The sequence below is a fragment of the Ambystoma mexicanum genome, chromosome 2p (assembly GCF_040938575.1).
Source record: "Ambystoma mexicanum isolate Mex_15411 chromosome 2p, UKY_AmexF1_1, whole genome shotgun sequence".
Classification (NCBI taxonomy): Eukaryota; Metazoa; Chordata; class Amphibia; order Caudata; family Ambystomatidae; genus Ambystoma; species Ambystoma mexicanum.
Genome location: NC_090923.1, coordinates 1221083783 through 1221096943, shown reverse-complemented (window position 1 = coordinate 1221096943; position 13161 = coordinate 1221083783). Strand labels below are relative to the sequence as shown.

At 47.8% G+C, this 13161-nt stretch overlaps 1 protein-coding gene across 2 annotated transcripts in view; it reads left to right on the top strand.

The window, feature by feature from the left end:
• Nucleotides 1–13161, top strand: part of GRIPAP1 (GRIP1 associated protein 1) — a 1613923-nt gene that overhangs the window by 439649 nt on the left and 1161113 nt on the right. The window lies entirely within an intron of this gene.

Below are 13161 nucleotides of genomic sequence, written 5' to 3'. Positions count from 1 at the left end.
AGAATATTATTGAGCCCTCCTCAAGTCCATGGTCCTCTCCTGTTGTGTTAATCACTAAACCTGACCGTTCCTGAAGATTATACATAGACTTCCGTCAAGTTAATACCATCTTGGACTTCAATGACTATCCCATGCCAGACATCGATGACGTAATTGATAACTCTGGTTAAATCTAGGGTGGATGAATAGGTGTCTGTTCAAAGAGTACTGGCAAGTTCCTGTATATGGGCCAGATAAGGGAAAAAAACACATTTTTAACGCCTTTAGGACTATTCCAGTTTAAAGTCCTCCCCTTCGGACTACACAGCGCACCAGCCACTTTCCAACGCCTTATAAAATCCTCTGTACAGTCGAAAGTCTTTTCCTAACAGATGAACGTGAAGCAAAGGGAGATGAATACTGAGTGATGAAACTAGCGCATGAACTATGTGTCGTAAAGGTTTGCAAGAGTCAACGCAGCGGAGGGATGCTAACAAGAAGGGGGCGAAGTCTAAAGTCCCTAGTGAACTGTTTGGTAAAAGGTGGCCAGAGTGAACCCGGCAGAGGGAGGCTAACGTCTGAAAGAGGTCCGAGCTCGAAGGAGGGAAATCCAGGGGTGGAAAGTCATCACCCAAAAGCTCATTTTCGGAAAGGAACTTTTGTTCGTTTGAGGGAACCAATCAGGCCTGACGGCAAGATACTTTTTAACAGTAAAGAGACTTAACCACCAGATGCCCTGATTGCTGAAAGTGCTCGTGCTGGGAAAGCTGAAGCGTGTGCTGTGCTCCAAAGTCCCACCTTGTTATGTGTTAAAAACGCGGGGAAGGGAGACCTCAAGTATCGCATCCTGGCTTATTATTTTGTGAACACTTCTTTCTTTCTTAAAGAACATTATCCCCATACTCTTTTTGTATTTAGCGCATGGATTGGCAATCGTTTTTTGTGGGTATAGGCCCTTTTTATTTCACACAACGCCACTAGGACTGCCTTATTATTGTTTGATGGTTGAAGCATGCTCCTATCGTCGATTTAGGCTTAGGTTAGGCGTTTTTCCATCCTGCATTTCCAGTTTAATAAACACCCTTTAACTGTGATCACTTGTCTGTCTTTACTGTTGCCACCATGAGTTACTTACAGGGCCCTCCTAGCCACACACAACATCCACAGTCACCAATACGCCGACGACACACAGCTATACCTCAAGATTGACTCCATCAAGGACATCCACAGGCTCAAAACCTGCTTCTCGCTGATCCAGTCTTGGATGTCCAGTGCAAACTTGAAGCTCAACCCCTCCAAGACCGAATTCCTACTCCGCACCAACACTGTGAACACCCAGACATACAGACCAGGCTATGAACCATGAAACCTAAGGGCTTCACGCCCGAGCTCACCTCTTTCACCCAGTCCTTCGGGTTCCACATTGACAAACACCTCTCCTTCAAGACACACATAGCTAAGAAAACTCAAGACAGCTTGGTATCAGCTCTCCCACCTGTGGAAACTGAAGCCCTTTCTCCCTCTGGACAGCTTTATATCCACAATACAAGCACTGGTCCTATCCCACCTGGATGAGCCAATGCCTTTCTCAAAGGCCTCCCGTCGTCCTCCCTTGTGCCCCTAAGAAGTGTCCTACACGCAGCCGCACACCTCATCAAGGGTCTACACAGATACGACCACATCACCCCGGCCCTCGTTGACCTTCACTGGCTCCCACTGCACACACAAATCACCTTCAACACTTGCTGCATCATCTGTACGGCAGTCGGCCCTCCGGTCACCCTGCTACGGCATAGAGAAATTCAGCATTTACGGCAGATTGTGCACCACCAGGACACATGCAGGCTTGAAATCTGCCGCTGCAAAAAGGAAAAGACCAGAAAACGTCCCTTCTCTGCATAAGCCCCAAAACTATGGAACCTCCTCCGTGTCGGCATCAGACTCGGGCCCCACGTTCCTACAATTCAGAAAAGAACTCGAGACCCACCTCTGCAAGGAGTCTTTGCTCCTCAACACCTAGGCCATCAGGTCGCCCCCCGCGCCAACTGACTCGCTAGATGCCGTCCGCCAATCTGTTCCCTGCCACCCTGTGTCCCTCTGTATCCTACCCCCGCTGTATATAAGTTCTGTTGTTAATGAAAAGCACTCAGTTGTGTATCTTTATTGTTTTTGTTTTGTTTAGTTTTTTTTTAAACATCATACATCAGAACATCGCATTATATAACCACACGTTTCATTTTCTCACCGCTCCACCTGCACCCAATAGCCTGCTCTTCACTTCCATCTTTCTCAGCTGCCTTTATGGGTGTGTCTATAAGACCTCTTCCCCGGGGTCATCCATTCTGCCCTCAAACAGGGACGCTACTAGGTGTCTCCAGTCTACCAATGCATGCGCCTCCTCATCCCCCCTCTGTTCGTGACTTCCTGCCACACAGTTGCTTCGGCATTCGCCCACTTCTGGAGATCCTGCCACCAGGCCTCCACAATCGGCCTCCTCTTTGATTTCCAACTCATAGCAATCTTACGTTTTGCCAATATATACACCAGATCTTTAAACTTGCTTACATGTTTAGGGTTGCGTGGTCTAGGGAACCCGCCAACCATCCCCGCCCTTAGGGAGTCTACGTCCAGCCTTATCTCTTTCTCAGCTAGTAGGTGCGCCACCTCCCTCCAGGTGATTTAGTGTATCTTTGTTGTATACCTCTGTAAAGCGCTCTGTTACTTCTCGGAGCTAGGTCCGCACTCAATAAAAACCATAATAATAAAATAAGAGCACTAAGGCACATAGAAAAAGAGGAGGGAGGAACGATAGAGAGGTTCCATACAATGGAGGCTTTTGACAACAAGACATATAAAGTGAGAGCAGGAGCAATAGAATTGCGAGCAGGGAGTCGAAAGAGAAGTCTGATAGTGGAGTTGTGGATAGATCTAAGAAGTGCAAGATGATAAGCAGGAAGGCCAATAAGAAGTGATGAACAGTAAAAAGTCGGGTGAAAATTAAGAGATACCAGGGTTTTAGTGCCGTAGAAAGAGAGAAAAGAACGGCACACCTACCATTATAGAGACGATAGATACAGGAGCTGGCGACACCGAAGTATGAGCAGAGACACTTAAAGTCGGGTCGAAGTTAACTCCAAGATTACATGCTGAGGATGAGATTGGGAGAGAATGGAGGGAAAAGAACAGAAGGAGGTGCAAAGGGGATGGAATGGTAGACTTCAGTCTTGGATGAGTTGAGATGTATTTACTGGTCAAACATCTAAGATTTGTTTTTTAAAAAACTTCCTTTATTGTTTTCAGTAACATTGTCATAGAAAAACCCCATACCCAATGCAGTACAGAAAAGACAAGAAAAAACAAAGAGACGGTACCCCACAAACAATGCATGACAGTACATACCAAAGATTAAATAAAACCCAACTGCATCATCACAGAATGTCTGGAGAGGGAAGGCCTGCTATCCATCCACCAACCCACCCACAATTATCAGTGCCCAGCCCACGTATATCACACACCCACAAATAATCTGCACCCGCCATCCTTCAGACCTTCCCGGGCAGAGTACCCTTGTGAGGGGCCTGCAAGCTGTAATGCCTTACTCCTCACCCCCATCACCCCCAGTCCTGGCCATATAAGTTCTTAATGGGGCCCAATAGTCCATAGGGTGGCTCCCACTTAGTAAGAACAAAGCATCCTGAGATTCCCGACTCTCACAATCAATCAAACAGTTCAACCATTCCTGAAAAGTTGGCGCTCTCTGCTTGCCCCACGCTCTGGCTATCCGAGATCTGGTAACCACGGATGCAATACTAAGCAGTTTTTTCTCAGCCACGGTTCCAGTTTCAAACATAACTAGTAACCAAGTTTCCGGGGTTTCTTGCAACTGACATTGTAACATCTGTCCCATGGCCTCCCTGATCTGCTCCCAAATTGAGCGCACCTGTGAACATTCCCACACCACATGTAAAATGTCAACTGGGTATTTCGGGCAGGGGCGCAATTTGCAGATCTGTGAGAGTACCATTTCTGAAGCTGGGAAGGGGTACAGTAGGTCTGATGCAGGAATTTGAAGTGAATCAGCCAGGACTGGTTATTCAACGACGGCTTGCGCGTTTGCATGCAGATTAGATTCCATTGTGATTCATACAAATCCCTCCCCAAGGCAGTCTCCCACTTTTCCTTAAACTTGATCTAACTGTCAAGCTTTAACTGTTTAATCATCGTGTTTAATGAAGAGACCAGCTTAGTATGTCTGGGGGGTCAATGACTAATTGAACCACAGGCGATATCACCAGGGTCTCTGGAAACTTTGGCCATCTAGCCTGTAGCTCCTTCCCAATCGGAAGTATAATAGCATGGTCACAGCGGTGCATTCCCCTCTCCCCTTGAGCACCTCCCTGGAGTTGAATTTCCCATCCTGTGCCATGTCCCTCAGTGTGTATACCCCCAGCCTCTCAAAATTATGTTTGAATATGTTTTCATGCGTGAGAACAACACAGTGCACCCTGTAGATGGCAAAACCTGGGGTGTATAACTCCCTGCTACCCACCCACCAGTCGTCCCACCAAGTCCCATGCTTTTCAGGTAACCGCCGCTGGCTGGATCTCGCGCTTTCTCATCGGGTCACATTTCCCCCAGAGCTGTCCCCTTAGATTGTCTGGGTAGCTTATAGCTTTTCCAACAGGGTATGCGGCTGCTCCAGAGATGGGGACCACCACCATATCGCGTACTACAACTGTGCAGCCAGGTAGTATGTATACAGCTCTGGGAATTCCAGTCCTCCCTACTCGAGTGGTTGGGTCAGTACATCATAAGAGATCCGGGCATGGCGGTGCGCAACACCAGCCGCATCATAAGGCTCTTCAGGTGCGTCCAGAAGGGAGCTGTGAAGGCATCGTAAAGCAGACAAGGAAAACTAAATAAACGTTTTTAGCCCAAACTTGATTCAAAGAAAGGAATTCGAAGTAAGGCCTAGCTTTCCCTATGCTAAGGTTGGATTTCCCTACGTAACTGAAACTAATGATAGTTTGTGTCAGGAAGTCCAAAGCAAATGTCTGTCTCTGTCCAAAACCTATACATGCCCTGACATCTAACTGTATACAATGTGTAGGGATGTCGGCCTCAAACTGAAAATTGTTCAAATAAGAGTTCGGAGCTCCTTCCAGCTCGTGGTTGGAAAAGGGATTTCCATTTCCCATGCTTTCAAGTCTCTCAATGTTTCCAAACAACACAGTTCACAAAAGAGCGGTTCCCTTCCCCAAGCTTTTAAGTCTCTCAATGTTTAAAAAAACACAACTCCTTGGGCTACTCCCCTGGCTTTTCTGGCTTGTTTGCCTTTCATCAATTTCACCAATATCCTAGTTCTGCTGGTCTCTCCCACGCACCCAGTGCCCATGCATCACCGTTTGCTCAATTTCTAGCCCCCAGTCAGCCGGGCTCGCCGCCACTCACGCCCCAGTCATTCCCAAAGCACAGGGGGCCGTGCAGGTGAGATAATGCAGGTCCGCAGGTGGGCTCGGGCGGTGCGCCGCTGGAAGCCATTCACCGCCGCATAGCCCCACGCTTATAGCTTCCATGCATCAGGCAGTGGACCGTGGGTCCTACACCTACCGAGGCCTCAATGCAATCTCCCAACGTAGGGGGTCCATGGAAGCATGGAAAGGATGGCTCAGAGCGACAGAACTTCCTGCAGTTAGAGAGCTGTGTCCCTGCTCTCAGACACCTTAGAAAGCAGGATATAATGCAGGATATTTAAGGTTGTCTGCCGGAGCACTTTCAGGCAGCGCCATCTTGCAGCTGCCCCAGAGCGCCCCCTCAGACATCCAAGATTTGATCTATTTTATAGTAGTTGTGTGTGAATACATACCTCCAGCTTTTATCGCTTTCTATGTATTTTACAGGCCTAATAAATCATTGTATATTTTTGTACCTCTCTGTCTAACTGGAATCACTGGTGTTGCTTTGTGTGTGTGTCTCATTGTAGCCCTGTACCACTTTTGCACTCCAGAGTCTAAGCCTTAGCACTTTGCAATCTACTTTGACTTGGATTGGCTAGTCTTCAGTGTCTTTCTTGTTCACTATAATATGTTGGCCTCAGGGTGGATTTTGGAAATCCATGTTAACATCTGGGAAGAGCAGTGCGTGTGTGGATCGAACCCAGCTGTGTACACTTCCTCCAGGGGAGGGGTGTTTGGCAAGCACTGCGAGTCTCCCTACCAATGATTTGCCCATGGTTGGGCGGTGGAGAGGCCTTGGGACCTGTAGTCCCCAACTTCTCTTTCTTCTTTGTGGTTTCACGGAGGGGTTACCTCATCTCCGTAGGAGTATTGTGCCCATGTGATCCCAATGCAACAGCCTTCGGGGAGCCACATCTGGTAGCAAATATGCCAATCCTGACGGCTACTCCTCTATGTTAGAATGGGGAGTTCTGGGAGCTCACAAATGGCATTTTAAGAAGTAACGTCCCATGTTTGTGTTCTGAAGTACAGACTATTATGTGCTACTATAGCCAGAACATTGCTTGAGAGATGTATTTTAGCGTATTTTTGAAACGTGTGCTTGAAGCTGTGATGCCATCGTACCCTCCACACTGCCCCACTTAGCAACCTAGTATTTCAACATGATATACTGAACCAAAAGGCAATCAGACTTTCTCTTTGAAATACTTCTTTTATTTCCCCAAATCTGCACATTAAATTTTCAGAAACAGTTTTTTGTGTCAGTATCGTTTTTGCCACATCACACACAAGGATTTGTATGCTGTGTCAGACAATGCATAAAAGGAGGTGCCCATAACAGTTTTTTTGCTGTGTGCCTTAAAAAGTAATGGTAGATTACTCTTAGCCGTTTTCTGGTTTGGTATAATGGTGTAATGGTAAAAGGGAGCATTTCCCCCCAAATTTATTTTGTCATCATACAATAGATAACTCAAACTTTGGGCTGGACCTTGTAAATGCGCTGCAGATAATGCTTCAATTAAGTGATCTCCTTTAGTTTGCGTTGCCCGTTCTTCCTGCCCGCATTTGTATGTTGCGTGCCCAAACCCTACGCTCATCTAACTCCAACTCTCTCACTGTCAAATTCTCTAAGCAGAGAGAGGGGAGCAAGCCTCTCTCCTTTTTTGGCAACTCCCTTTGGAACAGCCTCCCTACCGCTCTCAGACTTGTGCCGTATCTCCTCAAGTTCCGGAAACTGCTCAAAACTCTAGTCTTTTCTACCTCTTTCCCTTCCCTACTAATCACCCCACTGCTGCTGTGACTGGTGGCCTGAATCTCACAGGATACCAGACCCTTCTTCCTAGTCGAAGGAACCCAAACCCCCCCCCCCCCCGACCCCGCCCATACCCTCCAACTGCATTGCCCTGCAGGCCCCTGTTGGCAGCTCTGCATCCCACTCTTGGGAGTCGCCTGCTCTTGCACTTAGCCTGAGGTTCCCCTCCTTGGCTCACCTTAGCACTTCCCTTCTGGGCCCTCCACCAGCACTTCCCCACTCTTCTTCTACCCTCCTCCCTCCCCATCTCCTGCACTTCTCCCCACTGCACCTTCACGCCCGAATGCCACAAGGCCTAGTTAGGACCATGACATATTTTACTGTTTTTGCCATTATTTTTCCCCTGTTCCCTTCCCATTTAGCCTTCTGGCGCTTTGAAACACTATTCAGTGGTATAATTGCCTAACAAATGCTCAATACATTTAAAATGTCCTGGTTACAACACTTGTTAGGGAGATTTTCCTTTTGCAAATCTTTGTCTCTGTCTTGAGCCTCCTAGTACTACCGCTGGACTCACTGTTTTTTTTCATCGACAGTGAAGGTTAGTGAGACCTTTCTTCTCCACTCACCTCCTGCATTCACCTTTTTGTTTTGGGGTCAGTGGACCCTCTTTTTTAAGGTTCCAATGAATGGAGACCTCTCTCCTTTGTTTTGGCGTCGATACCTTTCCTATGACAGCACCCCGCTCCGTATCCTCGTTGCACCGGCGTGGCCGAGACAGATCTGGTTCCCGGACCTTCTGGACTTGTCAACGTCCCCACCAGTCAAGCTGCCGACGGACGCAGACCTTCTCTCCAGAGAAGGTGGCGCCATTCTTCACCACAACCCGGAGTCGCTGAACTTACAGGCCTGGCTCCTGCAGCACTAGAGTTTGGAGGGTACGACATCCCAGCCGACTGCAGAGAGGTTCTTGCAAAGGCCAGGGCGTCCTCAACTTTCAAGTGCTACGGACATAAATGGAAGAGGTTCTCTGTCTGGTGCCGTGCACAGAAGATTAACCCTCTGCGGATTACGGCCCCTCAAGTACTGCCGTACCTACTGTCGCTGGCCAAAGCTGGACTGGCTCACGCCTCCATCAAAATACATCTGGCTGCAATCTCCCGATATACCAGGACTACGGGAAGGGCATCCTTGTGGTCTCATCGCCTTGTGAAAGAATTCATGAAGGGACTATTCCGATCATTCCCGCCGGTGAAGGCTCCTGCCCCGGCGTGGGAGCTTAATGTGGTGCTGACCAGGCTCATGGGGGCCCCATTCGAGCCTATGCATTCGGCGCCTTTGAAGTTCCTGTCATGGAAGACAGCTTTCCTCGTGGCCATCACCTCCGCACGACGAGTGGGAGAGATCCAGGCCCTATCTTGCAAGCCTCCATACTTGACTTTTCATGACACGAGGGTGGTGCTGAGGACACACCCCTCCTTTATGCCCAAGGTGCCGTCGGACTTCCACCTCAACGAGCCCTTGGTGTTGCCAGTTTTCTTCCCGTCGCCGGCCGAGAGGACTTTGCACTCGCTGGATGTAGCTAGATCGCTGAAGTTCTACGTGGACCGCACAAAGAGTTTTTTCGGAAGACGTCACAGCTGTTTGTGAACTTTGGGACTGTGAATCAAGGGAAGGCTCTCTCGAAGACTTCCATTTTCAGATGGCTCTCCGGCTGCATCATGCACTGTCACCGGTTGGCAAACAGACCGCTGCCCGTCCGTCCGAGTGCCCATTCGACCAGAGCTGCGTTCCTGTCTGGTATGCCCCTGCTGGACATCTGCAGGGCTGCGACATGGAGGTCGACGCACACCTTCACAAGATTCTACTGCGTGGATCGGGACTCCAGGGAGGAGTCCAGGGTCGGCCAAGCAGTGCTGCGCAACCTGTTCGCCTAAGGTGAGCCTGGTGAGGAGGTAAGAATTGCTTAATGTTGAGTTGTTGTATTGCTTAATGTTGAGCCTGTTGCCACCTCCCGTGGTTGTGCATGTGTGTACTGCTATGTATTCTCTTATTCATGAGCATGTGAATCCATGCCAGACCCCATGCTGGAGAAGGAACAAGTTACTTACCTGTAACTGTTGTTCTCCAGCATGGGTCTGGCATGGATTCACATGCGAACCCTCCCGCCTACCCCTCTGAAGCTCTTCACTTGGTCATACTGCCACTTTACGCGCTACCAAATCTGAGGATGGCTGCCGGAGGCGGGCTTAGGGAAAGGGCAGTCGGGGCTTAGGGAGAGGGCAGTCATTGGCTGGGGGCAGTATGACCCAGAGACCAGTGATTGGTTACTACTAAGAAAGACAGATCAGAAACAAAACTGATTTTTTTTCTATACCGAGGATTCCCGGCCTGACGGGGAATATTCATGAGCATGTGAATCCATGCCAGACCCATGCTGGAGAACAACAGTTACAGGTAACTTGTTCCTTCTTCATCCCTCTCCCTACAGCGTGCTAATGCATTCATATCTAACAATCGCTGCGGTGGTAATTTCCCAATTAACTGTTTCCATTTCTCCACCAAATAGTCACCCATGCATTCCAACACTACCTGTCTTTCATTGTTTCTTCGGAAGTCATATATCGAAGCCAATTTTGTCGTCCCATCATTCCCGTCTATATACATCTCTGCCTGTTGCTGCAATTCCACCTTCCTTTCTTTGCTGATCGCGCTGCGAGTTACCCTCGTGCATCCCCGTTGTTCAGTCCCGCCTCTTGCCCCTGTGGTTTCAACTTCAACCCCGGGAGGAACGGATGGTACCAAGTCTGTCTCTGAGGCGGGAGGTGCGGATGGGACAATGGGAACAGGGAGTGTCCGTTGTGGGCCTGGCTGGCTAATAGGAAGTGTTACGTGCGCGTTCTGTGGCTGTGGGAGGGCTTGAGCTACCGGAGGGAGAGCTTGGGCTACGGGCGGGGTTTGGGCAATAGCTACTGACGTGTCTGGCCTGACTTCTGATCTTGGGCCTTGTTTTGTGTGGGTCAATATGTTTTCTATCAATTCATCTGCTATGTGTAATTCTCGTTGTGGATATATTTTTTCTATATTCAACTGGTCACGCCTACCTGCCCTTCTTAGACTCTCAGTCCACTCCTCCTCTTCCGCTACTTCACCTTTCGATTTATGCCTGCGCGCATGCTTCGCTCTACTTCTAAATCGGAGCATTGCTTCCCTTCTCCAGTCTTTAATAGTCTCAAATGCTGCAGGACACGCTTTCTTTCTTATCAACACCCTTTCCAAGTTATCTATTCTCGCTATCTCAAAACTACCATTAATCGGCCATGGATGGTCTGGTTGCTTTCTAGTTTGCCTATGCCAAGTCTCACAGAATATTATCGTACCCACGCCATACTTCACATAAATCTCATACGCCGGCGTTCCCCCAGGTGGTACAATTTGGCCATCTTCCAAAGATTGTCTACCACAGCGGAAAAACCCTGCTAGGGTGGACAATACCCCAGGCATGTTTCAACCTTCCCCCTGGTTAATCAACCTTACCTAGGGCGTTTGATTTTGCAAAGTCAACTCTCAACCAATATCAGGATTACTTTGAATCGGGGAATGACTCACCTGATAAATCAAGTCGTCTGTATACTGTCGCACCAAATAACATCGTGTCTGCGTTTCTTGGCTTCCGCCTCGTTTCGGGACCCTCGCCTCCTTGTTCTCTAGCCAGGCACGTCGATCAGGGATCAGATGTGTACAGATCTGCAAAGGAGTCTCTCATCACTTCTACAGGGCGCCCCGAACACCTCTTGATCCCGGCTCGATCGTCCCGTCCTCGCCGTTCTCCGCCTTACTGAATTACAACGTTATGCGATGGAACAAGTGGAGGAGGGTCCCTGTTCGGGCGCCATCTTGAAAGGGGCCTCTAGGGGTCCCTAACGTCTATGGAAACAAGGCAAGTCACCACACACGATAGATACGCCAGACACAAGGTTGTATTCCCAGAGCTAGGGTTTATTGCAAAGCAAAAGTCTCAGTTGGCCAACTCGGTCTCACGCCCCGCGACGTGTATCTCTAGACCTCGGGTCGCAAGAGAGTGAATTACTTACATCAGTTACAAATATACAAAATGCATATCAAACAATCAGCTATGACATGTTTAACACCCCCCTTTATTGGGTTTATTTGAACTTGGTGTGATGATGGACATCTTCGGCAACTATGACACCTTCAAACATCTATTCTAGTAACAATTTTCAATTTGTGAGTGCCGAGGCATCTTTCAGTTGTTGAACAGAACACAGCGCTTCTGTTCTTGGAAGCGAGCTACATACGGGGGGGAGAGTTACATTCCAGACCTTGCTATCTATGAGGTGCTATTTGTTTCCTGGGATCCGACACGCTCTAACGGGGCTCAGCAAAAGGGGGCCGTAAGACGAGCATAATTCCAGCCTTTAGCTATATTATTCTAACATATTCTACCATATAGCAAGACTGGCTGGCAGCTGCGAAATGATTAAATGCCCTGCAGCTCTGCTTCAAGGCTACATTCGGGAGGGAGCCGGGCATTCTTCCTGGCGCTGCCTATGTTTGTGTTTCAACGAACTCTTGTTATCCTCACGGCCCTGCGGCCTTGTCCTTTTTACGTGCAGACAACAATGTTTTACAGTCGAGCAGTGTAAGCAGAAAATATACTGCGAAGCAATAAGAACAGAAAGCAATGAGCAATGGTTAGAAAACAAAATGGCGATTCTTGTTACATCAAAATGGCCGTTCATTGGCAAACTCGAAAACCTATATTCTGTCATATCGTGCATGAGACAGTTGGCCCACGGCCACCAAAATACGTTTGCGGTCACACAGTAGAGTTATCCATTTTTCTAGACTGACAAGGAGGAAAGGCTGTCAGGTTTGTTGGTATTCGATACAGCGACCTGTTCATCACAAATGTATACAGGCTTTAACTGGCGTTTAGGGTAGGGCCGTCTGGCTAGAGGAAGAAACCTTTTTTTGTGATACTGTACAACAGTGTTCTAAGTTAATGCACTGTGCAGTTTTAACCAATATTGGTCCTTTCCCATCATGGCAGCTAAAATTTGCAAGCATGCCACCAGAATAAGTCCTCAATATCCATCAGCACACTTTCTCTATATTTTATCATCCTGTGCTTTCGAAAGAGCAGAGAACACCTGATGATGCTATAATGATGATTTTAAATTTGTAATAGCATTTACACAGATAACAATTGAGTCTTTAAAAATTAGTTAATCAAATTTACAAACGGGAGAAAATGTTGATCCTTCACACACGTTTTGTTATAGAGTCAATGCTGTTTGGATGTCTTCTCACTCATAAACCAACATGTAGGCTAGAAGAACTTGGAAACTCTGCACAGATGAAAGATACAACGCACACAGGGATGACTCAATGCACTTTTGTTCGAAGTCCGCAGTGAATTTACAGAGTGTATGGATAGTATTCAAACAGATGGTAAAAGCTGTTGAGATTAAATAAAATGTTAATGTATTTGCTTGTTACAAAGGCCCAATATCATCTCTGGGACGAGATATTGCCCATGCCATCTTCCTAGACATCATAAGCCTGGCTGCCAACCATACCATGATAACAAGTACTGACCGGCCTGTAAGGCAATAGAGCAATGCCCAAAGTGCACGCCCAACATGCTATTGTAGGCCAGTTGTTTGGTCAAAATGAACATGTTTGTTTATTTAGTTCATTTTGACGCTAGAAATTTTGACAACTGTCACTTAACACATATTCTTTAAAATGCACAATTTGAAGCACATTTTACCAAAACTATAGGTACCTCTCAAATTGTTTGTCACAAAAGGACTGAATTGCCATTTGCTGTCAAGGAGTTCCCCCCTTCTCCCCTGGGTCTGATGTTTGCTGGTGTCTACGATCGCTGCCTTCTTGTGAACGCTCCTGGTCTTGAACTGCGCTGCTCGATTCTCGTCTGGTTCCAGG